Source organism: Diabrotica undecimpunctata, chromosome 2 (assembly GCF_040954645.1).
Source record: "Diabrotica undecimpunctata isolate CICGRU chromosome 2, icDiaUnde3, whole genome shotgun sequence".
Lineage (NCBI taxonomy): Eukaryota > Metazoa > Arthropoda > Insecta > Coleoptera > Chrysomelidae > Diabrotica > Diabrotica undecimpunctata.
The window spans coordinates 116156443-116171750 of NC_092804.1; the positions used below are offsets into that span (position 1 = coordinate 116156443).

The 15308-nt window shown below is 30.4% G+C and overlaps 1 protein-coding gene across 13 annotated transcripts in view; it reads right to left on the minus strand.

Moving 5' to 3' along the window:
• Positions 1 to 15308, minus strand: part of Trpm (transient receptor potential cation channel, subfamily M) — an 888877-nt gene that overhangs the window by 505748 nt on the left and 367821 nt on the right. The gene's annotated exons all lie outside the window — the stretch shown is intronic.

Sequence of the window (15308 nt, forward strand, 5' to 3'; positions counted from 1 at the left end):
GAGCTTTGAAAATAGTAATTTTGCGTTTTTTTCAGTTTTAAATTATTTATAACTCGAGAACAATTGAGTTTACGAAAAAATTAGAGAGGCCAATTTTCTTCAGAATGATCAAAAAAATTTAAAAAAAATTTCCCAGCCAAAAATTTATTGTTACAATTTGTTAGAAAAAAATTGATTAAAACAATTTAAACAACTTTTTACCTGGGCAACCTCTTGAACATTATTTTGGGGTATCTCCTGAAAGTGATTAAGCAAAAAAATCTCAAGGAAATATTTTTCCGAACGAACCCCAACTTTTCGCCGTGTCTAAATTATTGTATTTGTATTTAATATTATAAAACTTTACACGAAGAATCCAAAAAAAAGTTAATCTGCTTTTCGTGAACTTAAAAAAAATAGGTTTAAAGATAGAAATCTCGAAATTTGGATTGGCAGCAGAGTTGTAACACAACAGTTTTTACGGATAATAAAATAACGTATATCGTAATATTAAAAGATAGTTTAAATAAAAAAATTCAAGAATGTGCAGGTGTACAAAGTGAAGAATATCGCTCGAAGCAGTTTTTTTACTTGGAACACTGCAATGACATAGAATTAGTACTGCCAGAATTTGACGAGATTTCCGAAACCATTCAAGAAGCAAAAAAATATTAAAAAATCTGAAATTAAAACACTCAATATATCAATAACAATTATAAAACAATTATAAACTAATAGTTACCACAATTCACTTATTAGAAAGAAAGAGGTAAATTTATGTGACAGAGTAAAATTAGCAGATAATTTATAGATTAAAATAAAAAAAAAAGTCAAAAATTAATTCGACACCTGAAAGTAATGGTCAATAAAAAAATAAAATATGTGTTAAAGTCTTAACATACCATCAAGAATCCTTTACCTTTTCCATTACAATTAATAATTTAAAACACGTTTCGATATTCATGTTTGCATATACCTCATCTCAAATTTAAACCTTTTAAAAATTTTCATTTTTCCAAGCCTACACCTGTAACCGTTTCAAAAATTTTAAATTATTTTTCTAAGTTTCAAAAATTTATCTTATAATTCCTAGTTAATATTCAAATTAATCTTGCTCACGCGATCTATCCGTCGAGCGCGGAAGCATCTAACCTACTTCAATGATCAAACTCTAGTCCTAATAGTTCCGACCTTGGCCGCCTCAAAATTGGAGTGTTCGTGTAAACTCCCCGCTATTCATCTCGCTTTCTCTCTTTGAACGACCAACAGACAGGACGAAATTTTGTTTGAGTGGTCTCTTGACGAGGTAAGTCGAAAAATTCTTTTTCTCGTATATATTTTCAAATAAATATTTATTTTAGACTCATACAGGGAGCCCTAATATTTGCCAGAACTATGTTTATTGGCCCGATGTTATCTTAATTATGGATATATGGTATGTGTTCTGAAACCAGAATGTATAGGGAGCCGCCATTACATAAAACCTTCAACAATGCGAATAATTACCGTTGTTTGGTATAAGTGCCTTTTGTGGAATATCCCGTTTGCTTAGCCGCCCAATCCTATATATTTTTATGATGGATAATATGTTTCTGCTGCCGATAGATCAACGTTCTGCCAGCCTGAGTATCTAGTTGGCAAAAAATTATATCCTTTCTACAAGCCACACAAGCATTTGGATAATTCAGGTTGTACCAATTTTATATCTTTTATTTGAACAATGAGGATTATCTATGAACTAAATAACACTGAAGTGAGTTATTATTGATCTTTTAATTACAAAGATATCTACAGAATATATAAATATCTACATTCTACATAATTATGTGAACGAATTTCGAAATTTAGGATAAAGTTTAATTTTATTTTCATATAAGTATTTCTCATTCAAAATCTAATGCCAAGATATAAAATGTTTGTTTTCCTACGATATGATTTTAATTTTAGTTTCGTATAAGCCCTTCCCATTTGAAGTAACTCTTTAACGTAGAATCCTTGAATAATTAATAATAATTCTTTGTTACAAAATAATAAAGGTTAGCTTTGTTTTAAATTTTTCATTTTATTTCTTTGTCTGAGCTCGTTTCCTTAAGAGGGTAAATTATAAAGGAATAGCGCCCAATTCATTTTAATTTTAAAGATCATACAAAGAGATTATATATGAATTTAAAAGAACTACATCCAACCTCTTTCCGACACGAGCAGAGGGCCCTAGATTGTTTGTGTACATAAGAAAATAGTTTGCTTAGGTTACACACCTGGTCATAAAATATTATTTCTAGTATTCGACCCACTTTCGCTAGAAAAACAGGTATTAATGTTTACTCAGTAATGTGCCAGTAAGTTTTATTTAAATTTAAATTTTATTTCGGAATCCTTACTTAAATAAGACTATAATCCTTACGAGTATAATAAATCTTTATTGTTTTATTTATGAATTTTCTTCGTGCCGGGCAGTATGCCCAAAAAGCATTATATATTCACCTCTCAAAATAGGTACTAAAGCCGCGTTTACACGATGACAATTGGCGAGACAAATTGGCATTGGACAATTGTCATCACGTGGTTGCGGGTTGTCGGAGGCAAGTCCAGTTGAACGAGAAGATGTTTATACGGGGCCAACTATTGCCATGGCAGTAGACAGCTAAAACATGGCCGACTGCTCGTCATCTGTTGTGTCCGGTGAGGGAACTGGCAAAAAACAAGACAGCACTACTGGCCTACACCGTTCACACGGCGCCAATTGTCGCGACAATTGAGATTTCGAGTGGTGGGGGGCTCACTGGGCGCAGCTCATTGTCCTCAGTCTACTCCCGGAGACAACTGAATTTTGGGCCAATTGTGAGGGCAGTTGGCAAGGCAAGACAATAATTTCATGCCAGTCAGTTATCTTCTGACCATTGTCTCGGCAATTGTCATCGTGTAAACGCGGCTTAAGGCTCGTTAATACTACAGTTATATCTGGGTCAATTTACAAATTATACGCGTACTACGTACACTCTCTTTGTATATAGCAGAAAAATAACGAATAAAATTATTTTAGTTAAACACGATTTGTAACAAAGGAAGTTTTTAATTGTGCTACATATAATAAAGTGCTTTAAAATTGTCAAATATTATTTACTATCAATTCGGCTTAAAAATTGTTTCGACGAAGGAATCTTCAACCAAGTCTTCATATTCAGGCAGTTCCAAACTCTAGCTCACTAATTATGTTGTAGAAAATAGTTCACCATATGTTTTTGACAAGAATGAAGGTTTTTTGTTTTTATCGGATGTTGCCAAAGTATTGAATGGGACATTTTATTTAAAAAATTTATTAAGCCAATTAACAAATTAAAATATGCTTCAATTACATCTGTCGGTGTAGCACCTTGATTTTCAGTAGTAATATCCCTAGGACATTGATAACAGACGAGATAATTTCATGACAATCGAAAGCTCCTTCCTTTCCAAGCAACAAGCTTGAGAAATTTGTCATGAAATTATGAGGCATTCACCAATGTCCGAGGGATATTCGGCGGATAATTTTTCGAAAAAAAAAATCATAACTCAACATAACGAAACATTTATTTATTAAAAGTACAGTTAGTGAAAGTACAATTATTAAGATTTAAGTTAACATTAGATTCGTTGCTGTTCTCTACTATAGAAGATCTATTACCACGCATAATATTTATAATCTTGTTGTGGTGTTCTTGATCGAGATTCAAGTATGGTTTTATGGTGAAAATTCCATGAATATTCCCCAAATATATTTCTGACTGTAGGTTGTATTTCTGGGAATTTTTTCTTTGATTAGCGCATTTATACTTTGAACATTCTCATTGCCGAAACGTGACATTTTGAAATTTATTTGGATGAAGTTGTCAAACTCGATCGTGTTGTCATAGGGATTGAAAATTGCACTGAATGCAATTATCAGTCTAATGTTGACATGATTGGGTGAAATTGTTCCACATGACACAAAATGACGAAATTTGAATGGTTGTTAGAACAGTCGAAAAATTATCAATATAAAAATTAATTTTAAGTGATCAAAGACAAAGATTTAGTTGTAGCTATTAATGATAAAACTTTAAATGATTACAACGTATAATTATTAATTAACAGTTACAATTAAAACAATTATTAATTAGGAATTATTTAGTTATCAATTTATTATGTTACTTATGTTGTGTAAATATATTTGTGTTAAGTTATTAGTAAGTTTGTATAATATAAGTAATAAGTTATTTGACTACATTGCCTATATGTTGCTTACTTGTTAAGATTTCTGCCTTTAAAAAAAATCTTTGCTTTATAGGCGCCTTTTTCTTCAATTTTTGTTGCCTATAAATGCGAGTTCCGATTATTAGTGTTTTAACAAAAATAAATATTATATTGCATCCTGCAGAAAATCAGTTTTGGTTTCAGATACGACTTAAACAACATTGACTGGAGAATAATTTGTTTTCATTGCATTGACTATAAAGCTAAAAAGTGTTAAAAACAATATTTCAACTTTTATTCGGAAATCAGTTTTCCCGCAGAAGTTTTGTCGTGTTCCATTATTACAAATTGGAAATATTGGAAATCTTATTGAAGCGAACTGAATTATAAATATATTATTAGGAAAGTTTGAGTAGTAGATATTTTCTAAAATAAGTTTAAGAAATAGATTTTACCAATTGCAAAAAACGAGAAAACTCAGTTTAATATTTTATTGCAATAAAAGCTTAAAAGGAAAACGTTGGTTAAAATAATTATAAAAAAGTCTTGGAAAAATTTTTCCAAGATTACTTCCTCTGCTTATTTATATTTGCAACTTGGATAAAATTTTTACTATACAGTGATGAGTGTCTTACCACCCGGCTTTTTAACGTAAGAGATAGAAAACACAGTTACCTTGTGAAATAAAAAGAGATAAAACTCGTAGAGGCGGGAAATAATCGGTAGAAACCTATAATTTACATTACATTACATTACCATCATCGATAGTCTCACACCTTTAGAGGTTAGTTTCGAGCTAAATCACCTCGGTCATAATTATTATGTGTAACGTCGTTTGTGTGACGTATTTCCATTTTTTTTTTGGCATAAAGTAAAAACTGATTGACCACAATAAAGCAAAAATGTGAATAAAATAATTTAATTAATAGTGATTATTTAATCTAAAGTTTTAAATTATTAACCAAGAATAATTTCTACTATGATTTGAGGAGTTTTATACACTCTTGTCACAGAATAATTATGAATCCTTCGTGGCTTAGTGGTAAAAATTCGGCACTGCGACACAGACGTCGCAGACAATTAGAGTTCAAAACCCACATTGTGGTTTTTTTTTTTAATAATTTGAAATTATGCAGAGATCGTTTTGCTTTGAATCACTAAACATTTATGTCACTCGTTACTAGTATTAGAAGTGTTTAAAGTTAAACATAAATATCTTATTGAAAAAACAGTATCGTTGTACTTCGAAAATAATGTAAAAATTCTTCAAAATTAAAAGAACGTTTAAAGAATGTTTAAATAAGTAAAAATTCTACAAAAATAAACTGTACAGAGGATAGAAAACTGTAAATCTACCTATACAAAGGAATTGATATTAACACTGAGATTCACCGGATTATTTTGCATTTACAACTGAAGACTGTAAAACTGGAATTGAATTTGAATTATTTTGTATTTCTATTTTATAACATTGGAATAAGAATAAATTGTAAATATTGAGTTTTTCGAAAACTTGTTACCTAATATGTATCATATTTTCTATTATTTTTTGATTGAGTAAAACAAAAATTTTATCCTTGATGTGAATTGAACCCCAATCTTCTTGTCAATAGACCACGTCTGTTACTATTACACCAATTCTACATACAATATTTGTTTTCTGACAGAATATACTTAGGTACCTTTAGTTTAGTCAAATATTTCAGTTGAGTTATTTTTATTATTAAATAAACTTAAAGATTTATAATTTAAAATCGCTACTAATTAATGTTTTTTACTATAATATATCTTAATTTATTCAATCATATATTCTAACATCAAAAATTATTAAAATAAAATATTTTCGAGGTCATCCGTATAATTATGACTGAAGTAAAATAGCCACGTCTAAAAATTAGCTTTATCTCCTACTATCTCACAACTTAATCTGTCTTCTATCCTTTCCGCTATTTTGCCGGGTGGTAAGACACTCATCACTGTATACACTATGTGTTTAAAATCTCTCTAACCACATCTATCTATATTAAAGGGTAGGACGACAAGTCACACTGTTTGTCCGGCAGGGAAACTACGCCACCTAGGAAAGAAATCTGAACTACCAACTGATACTTCAATCTACTGAGGTAATCATATTTTGTTCTTGAAAGGATACGTTTAATTAATAATACTAATAACAGCAATTAAATATTAATATAAATATTAATACGATTAATTTTTTTGCAAATTGTCAAAAATATTGGATGCTGTAATTTAAAATTAATATTTAATAAACAAAATAATTTAAAGCTTTATGTACGTTTAGATTTAAATACCTAGCGCCATCTAGGACGCAATCTAAACTACCAACTGACATGAATAATCTTGTCAACTTATCTGACAGATCAAATATAAAATATTTATTTGTAAAATAAAGTACCGAATAAGAAGTTATCTGGAAGATAAATTGTGTTTATTGTAGTCTGTTATTATGTTATAGGTTATCGTGAAATCAAAAATATAACCTATATATTAATGTTTATTGTTGATAAGAGACTGTCACCTCGGGGGAACAAATAAGGGTCTAACCACTTTCTGATATCCCCGGGTGCTCTGTAGAGGGCTTCGAATATACTGTCGACAGCTCCTCTACTTAAGTCCATTTTTCGGGTTATGGACTTGGAAAATATTTATCTTCGGTGTCTTGCCTTGAAAAAGACAAGATATTTCTTACATGACAATTTCTTCGTCGAAATAAGACACAGACTATGGCATTCGATGACAAGACATGGATCCGTTATAAGAAGATTTATTAAAATCGAAGAGTTTCATGTTTAACGTTTATCAATCTAGTACGAGAATATAATATTTGAGGCAGAATCAACCATTTTAATTGTTGTAATGATACTTTTTTAAGAGGTTTAGATTAAATAAACCGACAGTGATCTCTATTCTAAGAACTCATTGTAAATAGTTTTTAATAATAGATTATAAGAGTAGGTATTCTACCTCTTTTTCTTCACTTACCTTAGGCATTCAATGTTTTAATAATCTTGATAATTAAATAAAAGTTTAAATGGAAATCATATAAATGGGTTGTTACTTTGATTTTCTGATTATACAGCCAACCCATTTTTAACGAGTCCTCTAAACAATCCATGAAGAAAATTAAATTCCACACGAAAACCAGGTATGAACAGAACTTTTTATGTATGGAAGAGAAGGTTTAGGTACTATTTTATCCAATTGAAGTGGCTATAAAGTTAAAAAGATTCAACCGTTCTAATCTACAGCAACATTCTATAACCTAGCGAGAGATCAAAATAAAGTCAATTTTGAATTGCTAAATGAAGACATCAATGAACTTTCTGAAGTTGAAGATGTTTGAGCCAACCTTATACAATATTTTAGTGTTATGGAGAAACCTCAAAAGAATTATTAATATACATGTATCATTTTATTATTCGTTATTAAATTGTTCTTTACATAATTTAATTTATCTCTGCCACCACAAATTGTATAATCAAAAGAGATATTAAAACATTAGTGTGATTTCTTTGACAATTAATTAAATATTACGATTAAATAAATTTTGCGTTTATGTTACAGATAAGTAACCGCAACATAATTTGTTAAAAAACGGGTACATTTTATTCTATGAGTAAATGTCTAAACTGTAGATAACTATATGTCTATCAATATTTATCTGGAGGTGAAAAGACCAGCCCTTTCATACATATTATTTTAAAAATTTAACTTTAAACTCTTTTGAAGGTTTGTTGATCCTAAAATATAGCGAACTTGGTGATCGCTAAAAAATATAATACAAAACTCGAGCTTTTCCAACAAATGAATTGCCAAACTAGAATTACGCTGGTTTTTGTACGTAGACCGATTTCATAAGACGACTTTACGCAAAAGTTCAGCAATTCTCCAAAAGTGTGACTTATTTGTTACGAAAGTCGTACAACAGACTAAAATATTATTTTATTTACGTCCCAGCCTTAAATATGACGAAGTCAGAAAAAATGAGTGAAGTGGCGGTAGATTGCAATCGATTGGATCCCCCGACGTATGGTGAGGGGCAAAATCACTATAAATATATATTTTCAGACGCTCTTTCGCCAATTCGAAGTTCCTTTCATGTTTTTTTCATCGACACGTACAGAATTATCAATTTAAATTCCAAATATTCATTTCATTTTTAAACAATTGTCCCATATTACTTTCTTAACAATAAAATTTAATTTTTTGCTTAACTGAAGTGAGGTACTTGTACCATTTTGATGAATAAGTGTAAACAGGAACAGAAAATTTTAATTCTGTAGGTGTCGTTGAAAAAAACCAAAAACAAGCTTTGAATTAATGTATTGTCTGTTTTACAAAACCAAATACCAAAAACGACCTTACAAAATTGCGGTATTTCGTGTTGAATCTCATCAGAAACTATGAAAGAATACGTCAAATAATTTACCAACATAGAAGTGTTGCTGATGCGAGTCCATAATTAAAAATATTGGCAAAGTAGATCTGTATATCAGGCAGATTAATCAAAAAATGACAAAGTGGACACGTTGATATAAAAATGAAATACATATTATAAAACAACAAATGTTCCAACGGTATTTGTTCTTTGTTTTTTCGTTTGTTTCGAAACACCAAAGAATTGGTGTTGCGATGAAACTTCAATGTTTCTTGTACTGATATCCGTTGATAGTTTCAACTAGGCCTGATAATGAGGTAAAAATTGGTAAAAAAGTGTGAAAACAGTCATTCAATTTAACACTATAATGATTATTATGCATTGTGAGTACCTGGCTCGTCTTTTTTAACATTATTAATTTAAAGTTTATTGAAGAAAATAAAACGCGGTAATTGTTTTACTAATCATAATAACGTAAATGAATATTTTGAGATTTTGTCTCTAAAATTGAGAACGGTGTAGATGTTGTTAAAAAAAAGCTTTTGAATAAAGAAGTGCTATATGATACTATTTAAAATAATATTACATAATGGCCCCGTCCATTATTTTAAATAATTACGTTAATGAAATTACATAGAAACTATGAACAGGTACCTTAGTCCAGATATCCAGACATGCTTAATGTAAATGATCTACGAATGCAACAGTGGATTTAAACATAAAAACAGTGTTCTGTTTATGACAACATTTAATGCAATTTATTGTAAAGATGATAACTGCAAGATGAATTAGTCACTTATCCAACTCTTATACTAGATGGCATTACAATGACACTTTTGATTCTGCTGTAGAAGCACCGTCACTTAGTCCACTTTGCAGACAAGTGGAGTCCGATAGCCACAAGAAGAAACATTTTAAGCCAAACAGTCCAAATCACTTTCATCCGAATCAAAGATTTCGGAAAAGATGAATGACATGATGATAACAGCCAAGAAATCAATAAAAATGAAGAAACCATTGTGGAACAAGGTAAGAAACCAAAAGAACTAAATATAGCAAGATGAAAAAATAACATAAAAAAGAAAAAAGAATTTCAGGATTAGCATGTGAAACCAAATCAGGAAAAATAGTTGCTCATAAGGTATTGGAAATTGTGGCATGTCTATATAATAAGAGATGACATCTCAGAAGCACGACAGCTAATGATATATTCAAATTGTTGTTGAAAAATTTCAACCTATAAACTGCATATTTATGTTCTTTCCATCAAAAAAATGTTTCTTCTTCGGGACATATACTTGAAAAGGAGAGCAGTAACTCGAAATTTCGGAAGATGAGTCCGATTAAAAATTATTTTGTTTACCTGGTTTATAGACAGTGGTCTAGAATTATTTCTCTCTAAAGTGTAGTCTGCCATTTTGGCATATAAACGGAAGATATAAATAGTGCAGTGCACAACGCCCAGAAGAACATACCGCCCTTCACAATATCTGGTGACAGACGAAACATCGGGAAGAAAAAATTCTAGACTATGGCATATAAGCCTGGTAAACAATGCATCACTACAAAAGATCAGCCATAAAAGCCTTTGCTCATTGTTACACTTTTGGAAACATAATAAAAAAATAAAGCACTTTCAGAAAAAAATCATCAATTTTTTTTTTAATTTTTTAATTAAAAAAAAATTAAATGCTTTATTTTTGTTTTTTTTTTTTTCGTTACGGTTTTACAATTTACTTTATTTATGTATTGTTTATATAATCTGTAAGTTTGACCGGTTGTATTTATTTGGAAAAAAAAAATTTTTTATTTTGAAAACAAACGCCTTCTTTCAAAATACCTTAAAAAGTATTAGTGATACGAAAAATCTCGAAAGGCAAAAAAATGTGGGTTTAGCTTTTCTGAACATTTTGATTTTCTTTTGTTTATCTTTATGACAAAAATTGGTTAAAAATCCCTATTCAAAGCATGCATACACTTGTGATTAGTGACTAGTTCAAGCCCTTTCAACTACAACCCTTTAAACAATAATGGTTTAAAAAATTAACTGAAATGATCTTATTGCTCTTAAAAAAACCTATACAATGTTTTTTAAGCACTTTATAGCTTCAAAGCTAACCGAGTTATGAGTAAAAAAACAATCACATATTTTAGAGGACATAAGAATGGGTATACGTACTAGAGAGCATTCTAAGATATATTTCACCCATCGTTACAAACAAATAAGGGTTGTTTTTTAAGTGGAAATAACATAAACTCATAACATTTTGAATAAAAAAGTTGTTGTGTTTATAGTTTCAATGAAAAAAAAAAAAAAAAAAATACAACCGTTTGAATTTTTTCGCAAAGAGTGGTTTTTATGAGGGTAGAAATGATGTGCTAAAAAATTAAAACAGTAAAGAAATCTAAATTTATTGTCATTGTATAATTAAATAATTCCAAATTCCTTGAATTCACAATTATATGATTTTTTTATAATAAGGGTAGTTTTCATCCCTAAAAAATAAAAAGCAACCAACGGCAATGGTCGAATTTTAAAGTGGAGGATCAGTATAATATAAATCCAAATTTCCATGCAAATCAGTGGAGACAAGGTAATCAATGACATTGTTTAAATTATAACTACTCTAAGGGGTGAGATTTAGAGGTTCAACTGTGATGAAATCTTAAATTTTGTTGCTTAATGTTAATTGACATTCATTCTCTTCATTAAAAGATAATTTGAATCAATTATCCGATTTAACTTACAATTATACGATTTATTCCGAATGGGGGTAGTTTTCACCAAAAAAAAAATAACGTGAAGTGAAGGATAAATAGAACATAAATCCAAATTTTCCTACAATTCGGTGGTGACACGAAAAATTACACAAGCACTGTTTTTGAGAGAACTGTTCATCATACACAAAAAGTCCTAATAAACATTTTTGTTCGAAATTATCTCAGCCACATTTTTTTGTACGGCGAACAGATTCTTGGTAAATCGATTCTTTTTCAGTTTTCCTGTTACGAAGGAGGTTTCATTGGGAAGCCCGGGGGTAGGAGTGGTAAACTTTTTTGCATCTCTTTTTTTGGTCTCAAAATTGGCTTTCTCAGTAATATTCAGCTTGTTAGTATGATTGTTAAAGGTTTAGTGGCATTTTCGTTTCTGAAGACTGGAGTATAATGCTGGCATAATTTATATTTTACAGATTTTGTATTAGTAGTATTTTGTAAAGTTCAGTTGGGACTTAAAATCTTTTATTAAAGTCGTTTTATCTCGATGTTTGGTGCTTTGTAGGCCTCTTCTTCGTTACCGTGCTTCAATCCTGTAGCCATTAATTGTTTGCTCTTCTGCGTTTTACCTCATGTATATTCTGTTAACAACAGTTTTCTTTCATTTTTTTACTATTTTCTGTCTTTCGCATGTACACAGTGAAATTTTGCACTTAGAATAACATAAAATTAAGATTACTTTTTATTAGTAACATTTAATTAGCATCATTGTACTAGTATGAAAAACACAAAAGGCATGCTGCGTATCTAAATAAAATCTATAAAATTTGTTATAAACAAAAAGACTATAATTTGAAGCGTATTACTATTGATCTGAACTGACTTTTGTAAAAATATCTTTTTGGTGAAGTTAAGAAATCTTGACTTATTTACACATATACAAAATATTCTGTAAAATACAACCTATCTCATTCGAGACCATTTATTATCCGGTCTCAGTAATTTGAGAAACTTTGCGTACTAACAAAACTTGGCGAGATAAGATGGAATTGCAAAAACTTTTAGTTTATCGACGGAATAAATTCCATGCACACTTGAACTATACGGCCTCTTAAGTTCATGACTATAATCCTCTACACAAAACCTCTCTATACACGCAAGTCTCGGGAGATCATTTTCGTCATGTGTAAAATTGCTGAAGCATCTGGTACAAGCTCAGGTAACCCCATAATGCAATAATGGAACGGTCTGTGTCCCATAATAATCCAACTTCTAGTACAAGATTAAACTTATTCAGAGGCAAGAACGGAACGAAATAATATTTGCTAAAGTGAAGCGAATAACGTTATACGAGGTATATAAAGGTTCTAAAACTATTTTCTTGTGGATTGTATAAGCTAAATATTATGTTTATATGGGATTAAGCTACAATTAATTGCTGAAATAAATTGAATTCGATTTCCACTCCGGAAATGGTTTTCAAAGATTACTTTCAAAATTTTGCGAAAAATATATTTTTATATATTTTAAAAATATTATATTCGCAAAATTTTTGAAATAATCTTTTTTGAAAGCGCTTTCAGGAGTCTAAATCGAAGCGTCAAACAGCAGTTAAAAATTTAACATTTATTCATTACAATCAATTGTGGCTTAATTCTACACTGGGGCGCAAAATTAACCGGACATTCAGATTTTTTGGTTTTTTTGTTGGGGTTAGATCAAAACTTGTTTAATTTGTTTGAATTGTATTTTATGCCTTATTACCGATAATGTTCTTTTCTTGTTTGAACCTGTTTAGATGTTTTTTGCGAACAACACTTTTAGATATACATACGTTTTGTTATTAATGTGAAATAGTGGCTTAGTATTAATTTAAGTTTATTGTGGTTCTGTACCTGATTATAAGTTCGGCTGTAGGTTTTTGTATTATCTCCCGTTTAAAACTTATATTAAAAAAATTATGACACCAGACGAAGTAGCACAAGCTGTTGCTTTACAGGATGATAGGGGGAGCATTCGTTACAACTCAAATGCTTTAAGAATTTCTCAAACTCAAGTACAGTGTTTGATGCAATACAAAGATTTCAGGAAACAGGACAATACAGCAGAAGGCCAGGTCAAGGTAGACGAAGAACTACAAGTCAAGTTGAAGATGGCTTTCTTAGGTTACAAGCGCTACGCGATCGTACATTATAAGCACCAGTCGTTGTTCAATGATTAAATGATGCCCATAGAAACACAGTTTTTGTTATACCGTTAGAAGACGCTTATATGAATATGGATTAAGGTCCAAAATACCTGTCATGGGACCTCCGTTAACCTCAGATCATCGGAGGTAACGTTTAAACTTCGCTCGCGAACATCTTAATTGAGGTATTGACGATTGAAGTGCTGAACTTTTCAAGGATAAATCAAGATTTAACAGATACTCATTAGATGGGCGGCCTAGGATATGGAGAAGAGCTGGTGAACGTTATCAGCGATGTTGTTTTACTACGATAGTTCAATTCGGTGGAGGTGGTATAATGTTGTGGCAGGCATTTCCCTAGAAGCTGAATATATATATATATATATATATATATATATATATATATATATATATATATATATATATATATATATAGCTGAAGCTATACCTCAACGGTATATTCAGCAATGTTTGGAAGATCATGTAGTGTCATTTGTCCCATTTGTTGGAGAAAACTTTCGTATGATGCAAGATTATGCTCGTCTGCACATCGCAAGGAATGCAGACTTAGACCAATAGAGCATGCATGGGATATTCTGGGACGATGTATTCGACATAACCATGGTGAGTTTGAAACCATGAATGATTTGGAGCAGCAGTTCGTGACGAATGGGAACAAATCTCTCAAGCAGACTTTGCTTCCTTAATCCGAAGTATGCCTGATCGAATAAGAGTCGTAATTAGAGCTCGTGGATGTAATACACTCTACTAAATATCGTTTTCCAAAAAAAATGTTTAAATTAAAACAAAAATAAATTTTGTTTCTTTGGAGATTTTCAAATTTTTTGAATTGTTTATTATTTTTTCTGTGTAACATTCTTGAGTTGTAATAAATTTGGCTTTTAAATTTTGTTTATTATTAAATACTCAATTAAGAACACCTTAAACTTTTTTAAACGCCAGTTTTTAGGAAAACTCTGAGTGTCTGGTTAATTTTGCACCTCAGTGTATATAACCATAATATTTTACGACGTATAGTTTTATATTGTCCAGAATCTTGTGTAAAATAAAATAGAAACAACACGTTTTTTATAAAAATCTACATTATACAAAATACTTACAATACACTTAAAAATTAAGTGTACTTAAAGTACTGTTCCTTATCACAATTTTTACAATATTTCAAACCATGTATTAAAATAATCTAAGAATTTCTTATTGGAATGTTACCAAATAAACAATAAAATCCTAAAATTGATATCTAGATTATTGTAAACAATTTAATGCTCCATCAGTGTTTTACAAGTATTTGTCCTTATCAATAGAATATTTTTAATCTTAAACCACGTATTAAAATAATCTAAAAATTTCTTTACTCGAGAATCCCAAAATAAACGAACGACGAGATTCTAAAATTAATATTATTTCTTCTTCTTCTTCTTTCTCTTTACAAGCAATTGTTCGTTGGCGGATTAATACCTCTATGAAAAGTTGTCACTCCATCTTTTGCGCGTTCGTCCGATATTTCTTCTGCTGATTGGTGACTTATCTCTTGCTATTTTGACGAAACGGGTCTCCTCCATTTTGCTTATGTGGTTATTTCATTCTTTTTTTTTTATTTTGTATCCACTCATTTAAAAACTGTACGTTACATTTTCTTTTAATGTCTTCAGTTCTCTATCGATATCTCAGCGTCTTTCCTGTAATTCTTCTCAGTACTCTCATCTCTGCCGTTTCCATTAGCTTTTGAGTCGTGGCTGTGTCGGGTCTTGTTTCTGAGGCGTATGTCATTATTGGTCTTACACTGACTTTATA